We start from the raw sequence: 13,859 nt of genomic DNA, 5'->3' as shown, positions 1-13,859 counted from the left end.
GGGAAACCGAATTCTGAGTGTTACCCTTCCAGAAGCTCTCGAGGCAGCATCCTTTTGGTCTGTTAGAGTTAGAACCCAGCAGGAAAGACCCCATCCAGAAAAGCCTTCCTCCATGATGTGGTCATATATCTGCACATACGTAAAGGCTTTTACAGTGACTGTAGTGGTTCGGGGGGTTTTCCTCAAGTCTTAGCTAAGTCCCTAGCGATAGCACATACACCAACACATAGTGAGTGAATGCACCAAGTGTGCCCTTGTCCCCCAGCAGTGTGACTCGAAAAAGTATTGCTGTAAAGGGTCTTTGTGATTTTCTGCTTTCTCACTTGTCTTGAGTTCTAAACTCCAATACATCTTCGTCTTTTTGGACTTGGAAACTGAAAATATCACAGGTCGCTCCTGAAGACTCACAGCAAACGAAAGATTACGAACACTATTAGTTGGCCAAACTTGTGCTGCAGGGCAGAAAAGGACGTTCTCTTGGAAAGCAAACATGGGAGGATGGAAATAAACGGAAACGGATTTGGATGACAGATTATATTTTCATTGAAAAGTATGAAGTGTATCTGTAGCTCTTCTTTCAAGTCCTTTGATCAGGTATTTTCTCTCCACAGAAAGGGTGTGTAAGGCAAAGAAACTCCTTGGGTCTCAAATTCCCCTCGTCTTCACCGCCCCTAGGCTCACCCCTGCCCATCCTCAGCAAGACCAAGAAGGCCTCTCTGCCCAGCAGCCTTTCCTGAACCCAGCACCCTTTCACTTTGGGCGCCAGGTCTGGCTTGACTTTTCCTAGCTGCCTAGCCGCATCAAGTCCCTAAATCTGAGATTCTTCATCAATCAAGTGGAGACGAGAGTCTCACCTAGCTCCTAGGATATTACATGGGACTGGAATGCGTCACCTTTGTAGTAAAGTACGTAACACAGAACGCAGGACATGCTTGATAACCATTAGCCGCTGCCGCCCTCGTCATGCCGCATGTGCTCCAGGGACCACAGCAGAGCAGATTTGATACCGGACTTGGTAAGGCTGGGGCAATGCTAAACTTTGCTCCAGATGGTGATGGTTATTAATTCCTTTCTGAGATACCGCTTGCCAGAACCTGTACTAACGTGCCTTCCGAGTGTTACTTCAGCTTCACATCGGTCCCTGCTTTATTTACACAAAACCCGAGGCTCGGAGAGTCCGTGAAACTACACACGGTCCCATAGCTCACAAGGAGGGGATCCTGGCTTCAGATTCGGGCCTGTGTGACTCCAGAGCCCTGTTTGGATTCTTCCACTTGTTTTAGATGCTTTAGGGCAGAAGAAGATCAACTGCCAGACGTAGCTAGAAACAGACGAAGCCGCAAATAACGGTTGGGGAAGGAGGAGACAGGGAAGGTGTATGCGGAGTCAGCTCTCTGGCCCACATGACCCCTAGTGAGTGGTTTACTGCCTAACTTCCTCCCTGGCTTTCAGGGGTCAGCTGAAATAATTAATGAGGCATTGATTGTTCAACTTACTCACCAATTCAAAGAATTATCACCTAATCTTTCTGATGGGGGGAACACCCTGTCTCCACATGGCACTTACCTTGGGTCTGTTCCAATATGATAATCCCGGAACACGCCGCCCCTGTGAGGTCAGGAGAAAGATGAGGGCTCTTCAGCGTGGAAACACCGAGGCTGGAAGCCAGTATGGTCACTGCTTAGAAAACCATGAAGTACAGAGAAATAGTTCAAGATTCATACCCTAAATTCCATTAACAGGCCCGGATTTCAGAACGAGAAGTTGGAAAACGTGCCTTGTTCAGGTAAAGCAAGGTGGCTCTCCACAGAAAAAGGGCTACAAGTAAGAAATAAGCATCTCCCAAAAATGTTTAAAGTTACGATGAGAGTTGTGCAGACCGTTGCTTTCTGGACACAGTCTGAGCTTTTTGAGGCTGGCATTGAAGAGAACAATTCCTCTACTTATTATTGCTCCTGGAGATGTCCTTAGCAGAAAGAAAATCTAATTTTTGAGTATGCTGGTATGTATCCTCCAGAATTTAATACTTTGGGCCTGATTTCCGCCCCCCCTTCCGGGGCGGGGGGGAAGGCTTTTTACTTGAACAAACATTTGAGTGCATGTTAGCCATTTTTTCAACTTGTCAACACAATTTGTAGATGTGATTTTGTTTTAAAATCTGCAGTCAGATGTACATACAGGGCGAGAAAAAAAGTCTGAATTCTCCAATCAAAAAGTCCCGGGGTGTTCAGGGAGCCATCATTTCCAGAATTGGAGACAGAGGGTTTTGGGAAAATATTCGAGATGTCAGGCGGTGCAAGAAGTGTACCTTCCATTATATATACTTTTTGACATTGAGGGTTTTCAGAGCTCTGTTCCTCCAACAGATGTCATAAATTTTGTGTGTCAAACAATGAATGAAGCTATGTTGAGGGCCCGCTAATAGGAATGCAACTTTTGCGGAATTTTTGACAAATGGGCATCGACCTGGAGGATAAGACCGGTGCCAGCCGCCTGTGAGAGTTTTATTTCCATCTGTTACCAAGGCCGTGGAGAACAAAGAGTCAAGTCACAGCCTTATCAGGGCCTGCCAAGGCTGATGCCCTAACCGCAATGCTGATTCAGAGCCGGAAGGAGGCCTAGAGAGGTTCAGTGGCTTGGTCAAGGCCGCTCAGCTGCTTGAGTTCAATCCCATGGAGTTCAGCTCTCCCGAGGGGCCTGGAAAGCAAATGGGCAAAGCTCTGAAACCCGCCCCACCGCTCACTGTGTGAGCTCGGTTAATTTCACTATTTGAGCAGTCATTTCTTGATCCTTAAGGGAGAGGGTTTGTTTCTTCACGTGCTTCTTCACTTCCCCACGAGCCTGGGAACTAACCGAGGTGGATTGTGATGATGCTCCTGCCACCTCCAGTCCCTTCTCTGCTCCTCAGCTGGAGCCCCTTTCCTCCTTCCTTGGGGTCCTTAGGAAAACGGAAAATACCTTCTTTCCTTTTGGAGTGAAAACCTCCAGGACCATTCCTCTGGAGGCCACTCGTTGCAGTGAATCAGTACCTCACACCTAAGAGCCATTCAAAATGCGTTTCTTGATTGGACAAATGGCCAGACACAAACGCTCAAGTAACAGAGTCATTAACCATCTATGCACAGAAGGTTAAGAATGTGTTTTTTTGTTTTTTATTTTTTTGATGTTTATTTTTGAGAGAAAGAGACGCAAAGCACTAGCACGGGAGGGGCAGAGAGACAGAAAGGGAGACACAGAATCTGAAGCAGGCTTCAGGCTCTGAGTTGTCAGCACAGAGCCTCACACAGGGCTCGAACTCAAGAACCGTGAGACCATGACCTGAGCCGAAGTTGGACACTTAACTGACTGAGCCACCCAGGCACCCCGGTAAAAAATGCTTCAAAGCAATAAATTGAGATTTCATTTTTTAAGCAAAAACACTGGCCTTTGAAAGTCAGTTTTTTGTTGCTGGCTTCTCAAACTGCATTTGGATGTGCTAGTGAGTAGGAAAGCAGACAGTAGGAATACTGCCCCTGGTTCGTTCTTGAGGAGCCGCTGGGCAGGACGGCTTGGGAATCCACATCTCCAGAGGAAAGCTGGTGATGGCAAAACAAGCCATGTGTGGTGGGCGGGGTGGGGGGGTGCAGTGCAGGATTGTCGGTCCTGTCTCCCAAGGGGCCTCCTGGGTCTGGCTGGGCCAAAGTTCCTCTGGGTGTATGTTGCATGGGGTTGGGGTGGGGGGGTGGGGGTCGGGGGGGAAGAAGGAAGCACACTTCATCCTGGTGAGTCCTGATCTGTTTTCAACTGTGGAGATAGTCTGGATTTGCAATGCTGCCTTTCCACTGGAATTCTTATTTCTTATAAGAATTTCTTATCTCCTAAATCGGATATTAAACTCTCGGGTACATGCGGTAGAATAGTATAGCCCTGTGGCCTTCCAATGAGCCAGGTTTGATCGGCTGATTACATTTTGCATCAGCAGCCCCACACTCTACCCTGCCCCATGCCCACTTGCTCTGTGAAAACCATGTTTCACACTAAAACAGTTTGCCAAAGAACTGCTTGAATCATGTTGTGTCAAGGACGCCATTATCTGAAGCGAGCCCTGTCACTATCCCAAAAGGGTTTAGTACTGGTGCTAAAAAGCCCAGAGAGTGTGTTAGAAATGTGAGCCAGCACCTGGGCAGTAGGGTTTTTCATTTTTGTTCTTAATTAAGGTGGGTGATGGTTTCATAGGGACTCCTACGTCGTACCTCTCAGAACCCAGCTGAGAAGTGATGAATTACTGGTTTATTCAGCTTGAAGACTGCCTTTCCCATGATTTGTCTTCTTCCTGTTTTCACCAAGTACTCCTTTCCAGAGTACTCCAGAATTGTCTGCCTTAGCACCTTCCCAAGAAATTAAAAAGGAAAAAGAACAATTTGTCTAGGAATAGAAATATAAGAAACATAAAGAAAATGTGCCTCAGTGAAGTGTTTCTAGACTCAAATCCTGGCAAAACTGTTCAGGCAAAACATCTGGCAAAACATCTCTTCAGTTACTAATTCTATACTTGAAAGCTTCTGTCTGTTTCTGGCTTGTGATCTCTCTTCCCTCTCCGGTTACAATTTTTTACTACTCCAATCTCTTGTTTTGTTCACTTTCCCTTAAACACAGCAAGGACTTCCATATTGTCCTCTAGTAACTAGAGAATATATGGAAATTAAGATTATACATGATTTAGCCTATAGGACTAAGAAATTCCATTTTCACCTAAGAAGCATGCACATTATTTTAGGAACTATATAGGTTGGGGTTTGTAGGACGATAAGGAAAAAGCATAAAATAGACTTCTTGCCCTCAGTGTCTACAGAAGAAGTGCACAGACTTGGAAAAATGAGAGGATATGAGGGCATCTGGGTGGCTCAGTTGGTTAAGTGTCCGACTCTTGATTTCAGCTCAGGTCATGGTCTCGCAGTTCCTGAGATAGAGCCCCATTCGATCCCTCTCTCTCTCTTTCTCTTTCTCTCTCTCTCTCTCTCTCTCTCTCACACACACACACACACACACACACACACACAAACATTTAAAAATAAATAATGGGCACCTGGGTGGCTCAATTAAGCATCCAACTTCAGCTCGGGTCATGATGTCATGATTTGTACAGTTTGTGAGTTCGAGCCCTGTCAGTGCAGAACCTGCTTGTCTCCCTCCCTCTCTCTCTGCCCCTCCCCCACATGCCCACATGCTCTCTCTCTCTCTCTCTCTCTCAAAAATAAATAAACATTAAAAAATAAAAACAGTAGGATTTGGTTGCATGGAAAATTGAGAGTAAATGTTACAGGAGTGCATTGAAAACACAGGCATCATGCCTCCTTCCTGAAAGATTGCTAACCACCTGAAACCGGTGGAAAAGGCCCTCCTGGGTGTGCTGCATCATTTTCTCAGAAGTACTCCAGTTACAGGCAGTTCACGATTCACTCTTACCTTTCAAACCTTAGAAACGAGACCTCTGCTCCTTTATAAAATGCTTTGGTTTTGCTCTTTACTCAGGCCACCAAGTTTTTTTCATTGTAGTTTTGTTCTGCCAGATTTTAACTGAAAAATTCTCCCTTCTTACCCACCTTCTTATTCTTTGTCTTAGGCTATTTTAACTTGTTTTAAATTATTACATTTTTGGGGTCTTACCATACCTTTGCTTTTATCCTAGAGCATCTCTCAATCTTTGCGTAGACTCTTAGAGACTCTAAACTCAGCTTTCTATGCCAGTAAGGAAATTTGCAGGGAGCCTTTGATTTGTGGATAAGCAAATGGATGGGAGATGCCATGAACACTCCATTCTCCCCTGGGACCATTCCCCAGTGCTCTTTCTTGTGGCCTTTAGAGAAGATAGCAACCTGACCTGCTGGGGTTGCCAGACTTCAGCCTTCCTAATAGGTTAGGGGCCCTGGGGGTCTCCGGATAATTCATTTTCCAGCTTTCATGCAAAGATGAAAAGTGAGGTGGTGTATGTGAGAAAATTGAATTTCACTGTGTATTGATAGGAACTCTTCTTTTGCTTTTCTAGTTTTGGTTCCTACCCCCAAACGATAAGCACTATGGATAAATATGGCATAATTAAATTTGGATGACAAAGACTCTAACCTGAAGAATTAGCCCCAATTTGTATAACAGGGATAGATACTTATTATGTAGTTAAAGGAATATGTAAATTTCATGCAGCAGTTTGCAAGCTCAAATGAAAAGCTCTGCCGGATTTGGAGACCAGGTTTTAAAGGAAATAAGCCAAAATGTATACATAAGGTCCGAACCACAATATAATTGTATACCCTGTGAGTTTTTCATGTGTTACATGTTATTAAAACTATAGAAAAAATCAGCAAAGGAAAAGTCACTCATAATCTCACCTCCATTTTTAAAAATAATATTTTCGTATGTTTTACCTGTGTATATATTTAGGGCTTTTTCTTCAAAACTTTATATTATTTATTCAAAAAATGTTGCGTAGGTATCTCTCTATGTTGCTAGCCTAGACTTTATGATATTACTAATATGATTTTCCATATGGTTAGTGTGCCATGATGTATTATTCTCCTATTTTTGATCATTTGGAATGTTTCTGATTTTTTTTTTTTTTTTTTTTTTTTTTTTTTTTTTTTTTTTTTTGCTTTCATAACTAGAACTGGTAGAGATTCATTGTGATTTGGATATTTCCTATTATCCCATTGTGATAGGATATTTCCCATATATAGGACATGGAAACAGACACTTAAAAAAAACAACAACAAACAAAGCTATTTCTTTTTAAGTGCAGGCAAACCCTAAATAGAATGTTAAGCTGTTTGTTTTTTTAACTATGTAGTGATTCCTGCTCTAGCCAGGACTAGGCAGCCCATTTGAGTTCCAGCCTTTGGGTTCTTAAAAAAGAAACAAAACAAACGCTTCCCAAACTGGTTAAAATAGAGGTTTTTAAGAAATCCAGCTCTACATGTTATCTCTGTTTCTCCCCAATCTCCACAGACCAACAAAAACACAGAAACTTGGTTTTTAAGCAGTGCTTTTACAGCACTTACCCTCTCTCCTATACCCCGGTCTAGACCCAGAATTGATAAAAGTGAATAATGGGTGTGTGGGCCCAGAGGCCCTGTCCAGGGCCATTCTTGCCTCAGTTTTAGGAAGACGCTTCATCACTGGTAATGAACAGTGACAGAGGGTAGCAGCAGCAATAAGTTAACTTAAGCTACACTACGGAGAACCCAGCCTAGGACAGCAGTTACAATCTCAGGCTTTGGAGTTAGAGCAGAATTTGAAAGCCATCTCGGGTTGTGTGACTTTGAGTAAGCTACTTAACGTCTCTATCTGCAAAATGGGGGTGACACTAACAGTAACTGCATTAAGGTCATGACTAAATACGATTACGCATGTCAAGTTTTTCAGTACAGTGCCTGATACCAAAAAACTCCATGATGGACAACTTCTTTTGTTGTATTAGTATCTCTTAAATATACCTGAGTCTTGTGTCCTTGTGTTCAGCCCTTATAGCCATCCTCCTCAGGCTTCAAAGAAAAGGCTGCCCTTGTCCCTTCCATACTTACCTATGAGGCACCTCTGATGTTCATCAGGATGGTACAGGGCCAGATAGTTCAGTGGGATCTTCCCTTTGAAATCACAAGGAGGCGAGGATTCACATCCCTTCAGGACTCAAAGCCAGGGTTGGTAAATAGTGTAGACAGCCCCTCTCCAGTGAGGAGGAGAAGGGCCTGAGTAGACCCTTAGTGACCAAGGGAATGACCAACCATCGCCAGCTTTCCAGCTTTCCACCTCTTCCGTGGCATCCAAAATTGTGTACCCAGTTCCTGTGTCTTCACCAGAGCATGATGGGGGTTTGCCTGCAGGGTTTGGTTTCCTGGGGACTTCCCAATAACACTGTGAAAACCCAGCTCGCCTCGTTGCTGATCTTATTCCCCCGAACACTGGAAGGTTACCTAGGCCACACGAAAGTTTTCTTCAGACCATAAAGTACCCTCATCCTCCTCTGGTGAAATCCTTACATGTAAGGTCCTGCTTCTTGGTGTCCTCTGTTGGGTTGCGGCTCCTGCCTTCTGTATCTTTAGCCTTGAAAGAATGGGTTGGCAGGAGGAACAGGCTATTCTCAGTTGGAGCAGATCCTAGATATGCTGGAGGAGGCAGGAGCCCATGCTTCTTAACTGTGACTTTTGTCTAGAGAGGTGTGGGGTGTGGGGTGTGGGGCAGGGTGCAGGGACCCAGCCAGCACCAGGAACTAAAGCCAAGCACCTGTTCTGTGCTTTTGGGTCCGGTTGGCTAGGGTATCTGACACTAGGGAACATCTTTTCTTTCACACTCCATTGTCTGGGGCTTCAGTTACATTCTTGACTCAGAGCCCAGGAATGGGGAGAACAAGCACTCCAAAATCCTTAGAGCAGTGACTCACTAAAGTTTTCGGCCTCCCCACCTCCCTAACAATGAGGCATACCACTGGTCTTCCAAGTGAAGGGTGTTACCACCACTTCCAAATAGCTGGGGGAGTGTCTCTTGGCTTCAGAGCTGGTGTTAAGATGGGTCCTATAAGCATGGGCACTGAGGGCATCAGCAAAAGAAGAGCACCCAAAAGAAGGGAAAAAAAAAAGGTAGAATTTAATATTTTATATCTCTCCCAAAAAAGCATTGATGCAGTCATCATTGGAAAAATTTGAATATCCTTGGTCTATTGCCACTTATTTTATAGTGATATTTTATTTTGAATTATAAATGTGTGAACGGTATCTGAAGCCAACTACGTATCTCATCAATGCCATGGCCCACCATCACGAGGAGCTGGGTTCCTCTCCAGGCTTCTCACCTGTGCCTTTGACTCTCCTGAGGACCCCATCCCACCTTCCCCCAATGCACGTTCACACACACCCATACCCAGAGTCGTCATCACTACCCACATGGGGCAAATGCCAACCACAGTTACATCTTATGTGTTATGTTTTCATGTGTTTTTGTGAGTCTGCACCACTGATAAAACCTGTTCTATCCCTGGAGTTCTCCCCAGCTAACAGCTGGGAAATTTGAGGCAAGTTACTTGTGCTCTGTGAATTTCACTTTCCTCTTCTGTGAAAGCCTGTCCTTTGTGGTTGTGTTAAAGAATGAAAGGTTGGGGCGCCTGGGTGGCTCAGTCGGTTAAGTGGCCAACTTCGGCTCAGGTCATGATCTCGCCGTCCGTGAGTTCGAGGCCCGCGTCGGGCTCTGTGCTGACAGCTCAGAGCCTGGAGCCTGTTTCGGATTCTGTGTCTCCCTCTCTCTGACCCTCCCCCATTCATGCTCTGTCTCTCTCTGTCTCAAAAATAAATAAACGTTAAAAATTAAAAAAAAATAATAATAAATAAAAATAAAAGTAAAAAAAAAAAATAAACATTAAAAAAAATTTTTTTTTAAAAAGAATGAAAGGTCAAATTTGTCCAGGGCTGGTACATGGCAGGCTATCAGGAAATAGTAGGGTTGTTAATGCCCTTTCTTCACCCCTGGCCCATTCTGAAAGGAAGACAGAGCAGGCCCCTTCTCTAAGAGAACCAACACCATCCACCGTCCTGTGTCAGTCTCAGGGACTTTGTAGGGAAACTTCACCCTTTGAAGTAGCTTCCTGAGTCTCCTGCACCCACCACCCCAAACCTTTTTTTTTAATGTTTATTTATTTTTGAGAGAGAGCCAGAGTGTGGATCAGGTAGGGGCAGAGAGAGAGGGAGACACAGAATCCAAAGCAGGCTCCAGACTCTGTCAGTACGGAACCCAATGCGGGGCTCAAACTCACGAACCGTGAGATCATGACCTGAGCCGAAGTTGGACGCTTAACCAATAGAGCCACCAAAGCGCCCCTCACCACCCCAAACTTTTAAAGGGGAGGAGCATCTCTGGAGAGAGGCTGATTCAAAGGGTGGTACTGTTACCATTTTCTGAAGTCAATGCCTATATTTTTATTTTAGTGTCAGCCATCCAGTGGAGACTGGATGAGTGGGTCTAAGGAGCCCTGGGCTGAGGAGTCCTTAGAGAGCAAGCCCATTAGGAAGGGGAGGGCCAGCACTGAGCCTTCTTGAGTTTCAGCAAGCTGTGCACTTCCCAGGAAGGCCCTTTCCCGGGCCCTTGTGGCTGTGAAACCCAAGGGGAGGAAGGTGGGGGAAAGTTATACAATAGATTTCCCACTTTTAAATGAGCACTGGAATCACCTGGAATCTTGTCAAAGTGCAGATTCTGACTGTGGTCTGGGGCAGGCTAGAGGATCTGTATTTCTCACCAGCTCCAGGTGATGCCAGCATGGCTGGTCTGTGGACCACAGTTGGAACAGCAGGGCTCTGAGGTGTGGCTTGGAATGTGACATTGGCATCACTCAGAAAGGCTGTAGATGTCATGTGGGTGGTGAGAAGAAAACAGAAAACAACTCATTCAGCTCAGAAGTCACAGTCCGGGAAGGGAAGACGTGATGCCCACACCAAGCTCAGACCCTCACACCATCCTAGGCCCTGAAGGTGAGGCTGGGGCGGGGGTGGCAGGGGAGGCTTCCACAAGACTACCTTGAGAAAGGAGGAATTCCTCATGAGGAAATTGGGACATCTTAGGAAGGGGACCTGAACATGAGGTAGCCCAAACCCATCAAGGCCTATATTCCAGCCCTCCCAGGACCACAGCAGGGCTTTGAGGGAGCTAAAGCACAAGCCAGGACTAGGGTGAGGCAACTGAGAGGCCCTGGGTGCAAGATATAAGGAGGTGCTCATTCTCAAGGTCATGCAGCACTTGTGTGTGAGGCTGCCTTGACCTTTATACCCTCGAGGTCTCACTCATCTCACGCTAGTCCCAGCCCTGCTAAGGTAGGTAGTAGTCACGCTCTGGTTTCCCACTTTGATATTCCATCTGGGACAGCCAGCTAGACCCTCCATACCTCCTGCCTCTGGTTTTCCTCAAGAAAATAAGATAAAAACTAAGTGAAGTGAGGAAGAAAGTCACTTGCAATAAACATCTTTGGAATTTATTTATCTTGGAATTTCTGGCACCTAAGCCAAGACCTAGCATGAAGTGGGTGTTCAACACATGCTTTGTTCAATGAATGGTTGGATACTATTACTAAATAGAAAGGACCTTTGATTATTTACGAGCAGTTGCCCCTTGTCAAAAGGCAGGAACTGTTTTTTTCATTGTCTTTATCTGAAATATAATACAGGTCAATAAAAGTCTATTTAACTTTATAGAGGTGAAATCCATCCTGTCTGAAGGAAAAGTCAATACTTGTTTTACAAAGTGTCAAATGAGGAACCTTCTTGAAAATACTTTTCTTCTTGAAATTCCTGTATTAATAATTTATTCCTTTAACTTTCTTTTTGCTTACCACTTGTCTTATTTTAAAATACCAGAACCATAGGGAATGGATTACATTAACCAAAAACACAACATTACCTTCATTATATTTGTGTCCTGGGAATTTTATAAACAAGGCATAGTATCACCTATGGGCCAAATTCAACCCACCACCTATTTGTGTACAACCTGAGAACTGAGAATGATTTTTAAATTTTTTAAGGGCTGAAAAAAATTCACAGGAAGAATGATAGTTCATGTTATGTGAAAAGTATATGAGATTCACATGTCGGTGTTTATAGTTTTACTGAAATACTCACATCCATTCATTGATGTGATGTCTAGGGCCGCTTTTGTGCTACAGCTATGGAGTTGAGTAGTTGTAACAGAGACTTATGTTCCAAAAGTCTAAAATATTTACTATCTGGCTTTTTACAGGACAAGTTTGCTGCCTGTCTACTCTAAAGGAAGGCTCTTATACTTATCCCATCAGCTTGTTCCAATAGTTTTTATAAAAATCACTGGATATAATCTAATTTTAGTGAGGAAATGACACTCATGTGATACGTAGATTCCTAGAAAGTTTTGTGTAAATAGAAATCTTATAAATAAAATCATATTTTTAAAGTTTATTTATTTTTGAGAGAGAGCAAGCAGGGAAGGGGCAGAGAGAGAGAGAATCACAAGCAGGCTCTGTGCTTTCAGTGCAAAGCCCGATCCGGGGCTCGATCCCACGAATCATGAGATCATGACCTGAACCAAAATCCAGAGCCAGACATTTAACCAACTGAGCCACCCAGGTGCCCCATAAAATCATATTTTAAAATATTTTTTATATTTCTACTTAAAATAATTATTTAGGTTTAGAGAAGTGAAAACGTTCTCTCTCTCAGTTTTGATGGTCAGGTTTGTCTGAAGCAGGCACTGCATTACCCCAAAGGCACCTTCTCTTTATCTTGTCTTGTTCCTAATTCTTGGAGCTCAGGCAGTTGGTGCTGGTGAACTTTATCTCAGTCTCAGCTCACTGGAGGCAGACTGTTTGAATTATGATTTAAGCAAGAGAGAGACCTTTACCGGGGATAGAGAAGGAAGTGATTTACTCTAGGTACTCCCAACAGTATGCCTGGGAAGTCATCTGTCTGCAGCTAAATGGTTTCCATGCTGCAAGGAGTGTGTGTGTGTGTGTGTGTGTGTGTGTGTGTGTGTGTGTGTGTGTTGGGAAGGAGGAGGAAGGTGGGGAGGACAGGACAGGAACAAACAAGAATAGGAATTCTAGAATGGGTATTTCTCTCATCGTCTCCCAACCACCCCCCCTTCAAGCTTACCAGAAAAGATGGGATTGTTATTCTGGCCCCCACATCCCCACATGTACTCCCTCCCCATACTTCTATTTTGCAGTTGGTCAACCTCAAGGAAAGTGAACTTGGCTTCATTTGGCAGCACAGGGATTTGCAAGTTAGACATCATCTCCCAGTTATGAAAGTTGATGAAGTTTGACCCCAGTCTGGAAGTTGTGATTTCCCCCTGGCCCTCTGGAATTCTAGATTTTCCTGGATTTGCCAGAGGGATTTCGTTGGTCTCACCAGTATGAGCCTTGAAGCTCCATTCTCCCTTCTTACCTTAGAGTGTCACAGCCGAGTACTGTATGAGAACCCACAGGGCGGTAGCAGCATGGGTGCCTTCCAGCCACACTCCACATTGCTGGTGGGCAAGTTTAAAAGTCAGCTCCACCTTCAGGATGCAAACTGAAGAGACTTAATGGGAAACGGCTTGTTTTCATTCTGCCTGCCTCGGTAAACTTTTCCATCTCCCTGTTTTCATAGTGTAATGTGTTATATGTTGTGAAATACCCTTACACAAAGAATCCCCAATCTTTTCCTGATGTGAAGAAACTCTGAATCTGACCAAAATGATCAAATCAACGCACTACCATGCCTGCAACACTTCTGACACCAGACGTGTGGGTTTTCCACACTTCAGGCAATTCTCCGACGCTAGCCGGGTGTCCTACAATTCAGTTCAGTTCTGACACTATCTACCTGGAGTTGGCATCAGCTCCCATATGTGAAGGGCTCAATCCCGCGAGATTGAGCCCACTTAAAGTGCCAATCCTAAATCCTAGGCTGTTACCTGTACTTCTGACCAACTGGCTAGAAATAGAGCTCCCATGATCCCCTCCTTGGCTTCACTAATTTGCTAGAATAGCTCACAGAAATCAGGGAAGGAGTTAGGTTTTACCAGTTTATGATAAACGACATAGTAAAGGTAATGAGTGAAGAGGCAGATGAAGAGATGCATAAGACAAGATCCAGAGGGCTCCTGAGGAGGAAGGAGGTGGAGTAGGGCACCATCTCAGCATGTAGGTGTGTTCAACAACACAGAAGTCCCCCAAACCCCAAACCTGGTATTATAGGAATTTTTATGGAGGCTTCATCATGTAGGCATGGTTGATTATTAACTCCATTTCCAGCCCCCTGCCCTCTTCAGAGAAAGGGCTTTGAGGCTGAACGATCCAAGCTTCTGATTATCCTCAGTCTTTCTGGTGACCAGCC

The sequence above is a fragment of the Panthera tigris genome, chromosome B3 (assembly GCF_018350195.1).
Source record: "Panthera tigris isolate Pti1 chromosome B3, P.tigris_Pti1_mat1.1, whole genome shotgun sequence".
Lineage (NCBI taxonomy): Eukaryota > Metazoa > Chordata > Mammalia > Carnivora > Felidae > Panthera > Panthera tigris.
This window is presented reverse-complemented; position numbering follows the sequence as displayed.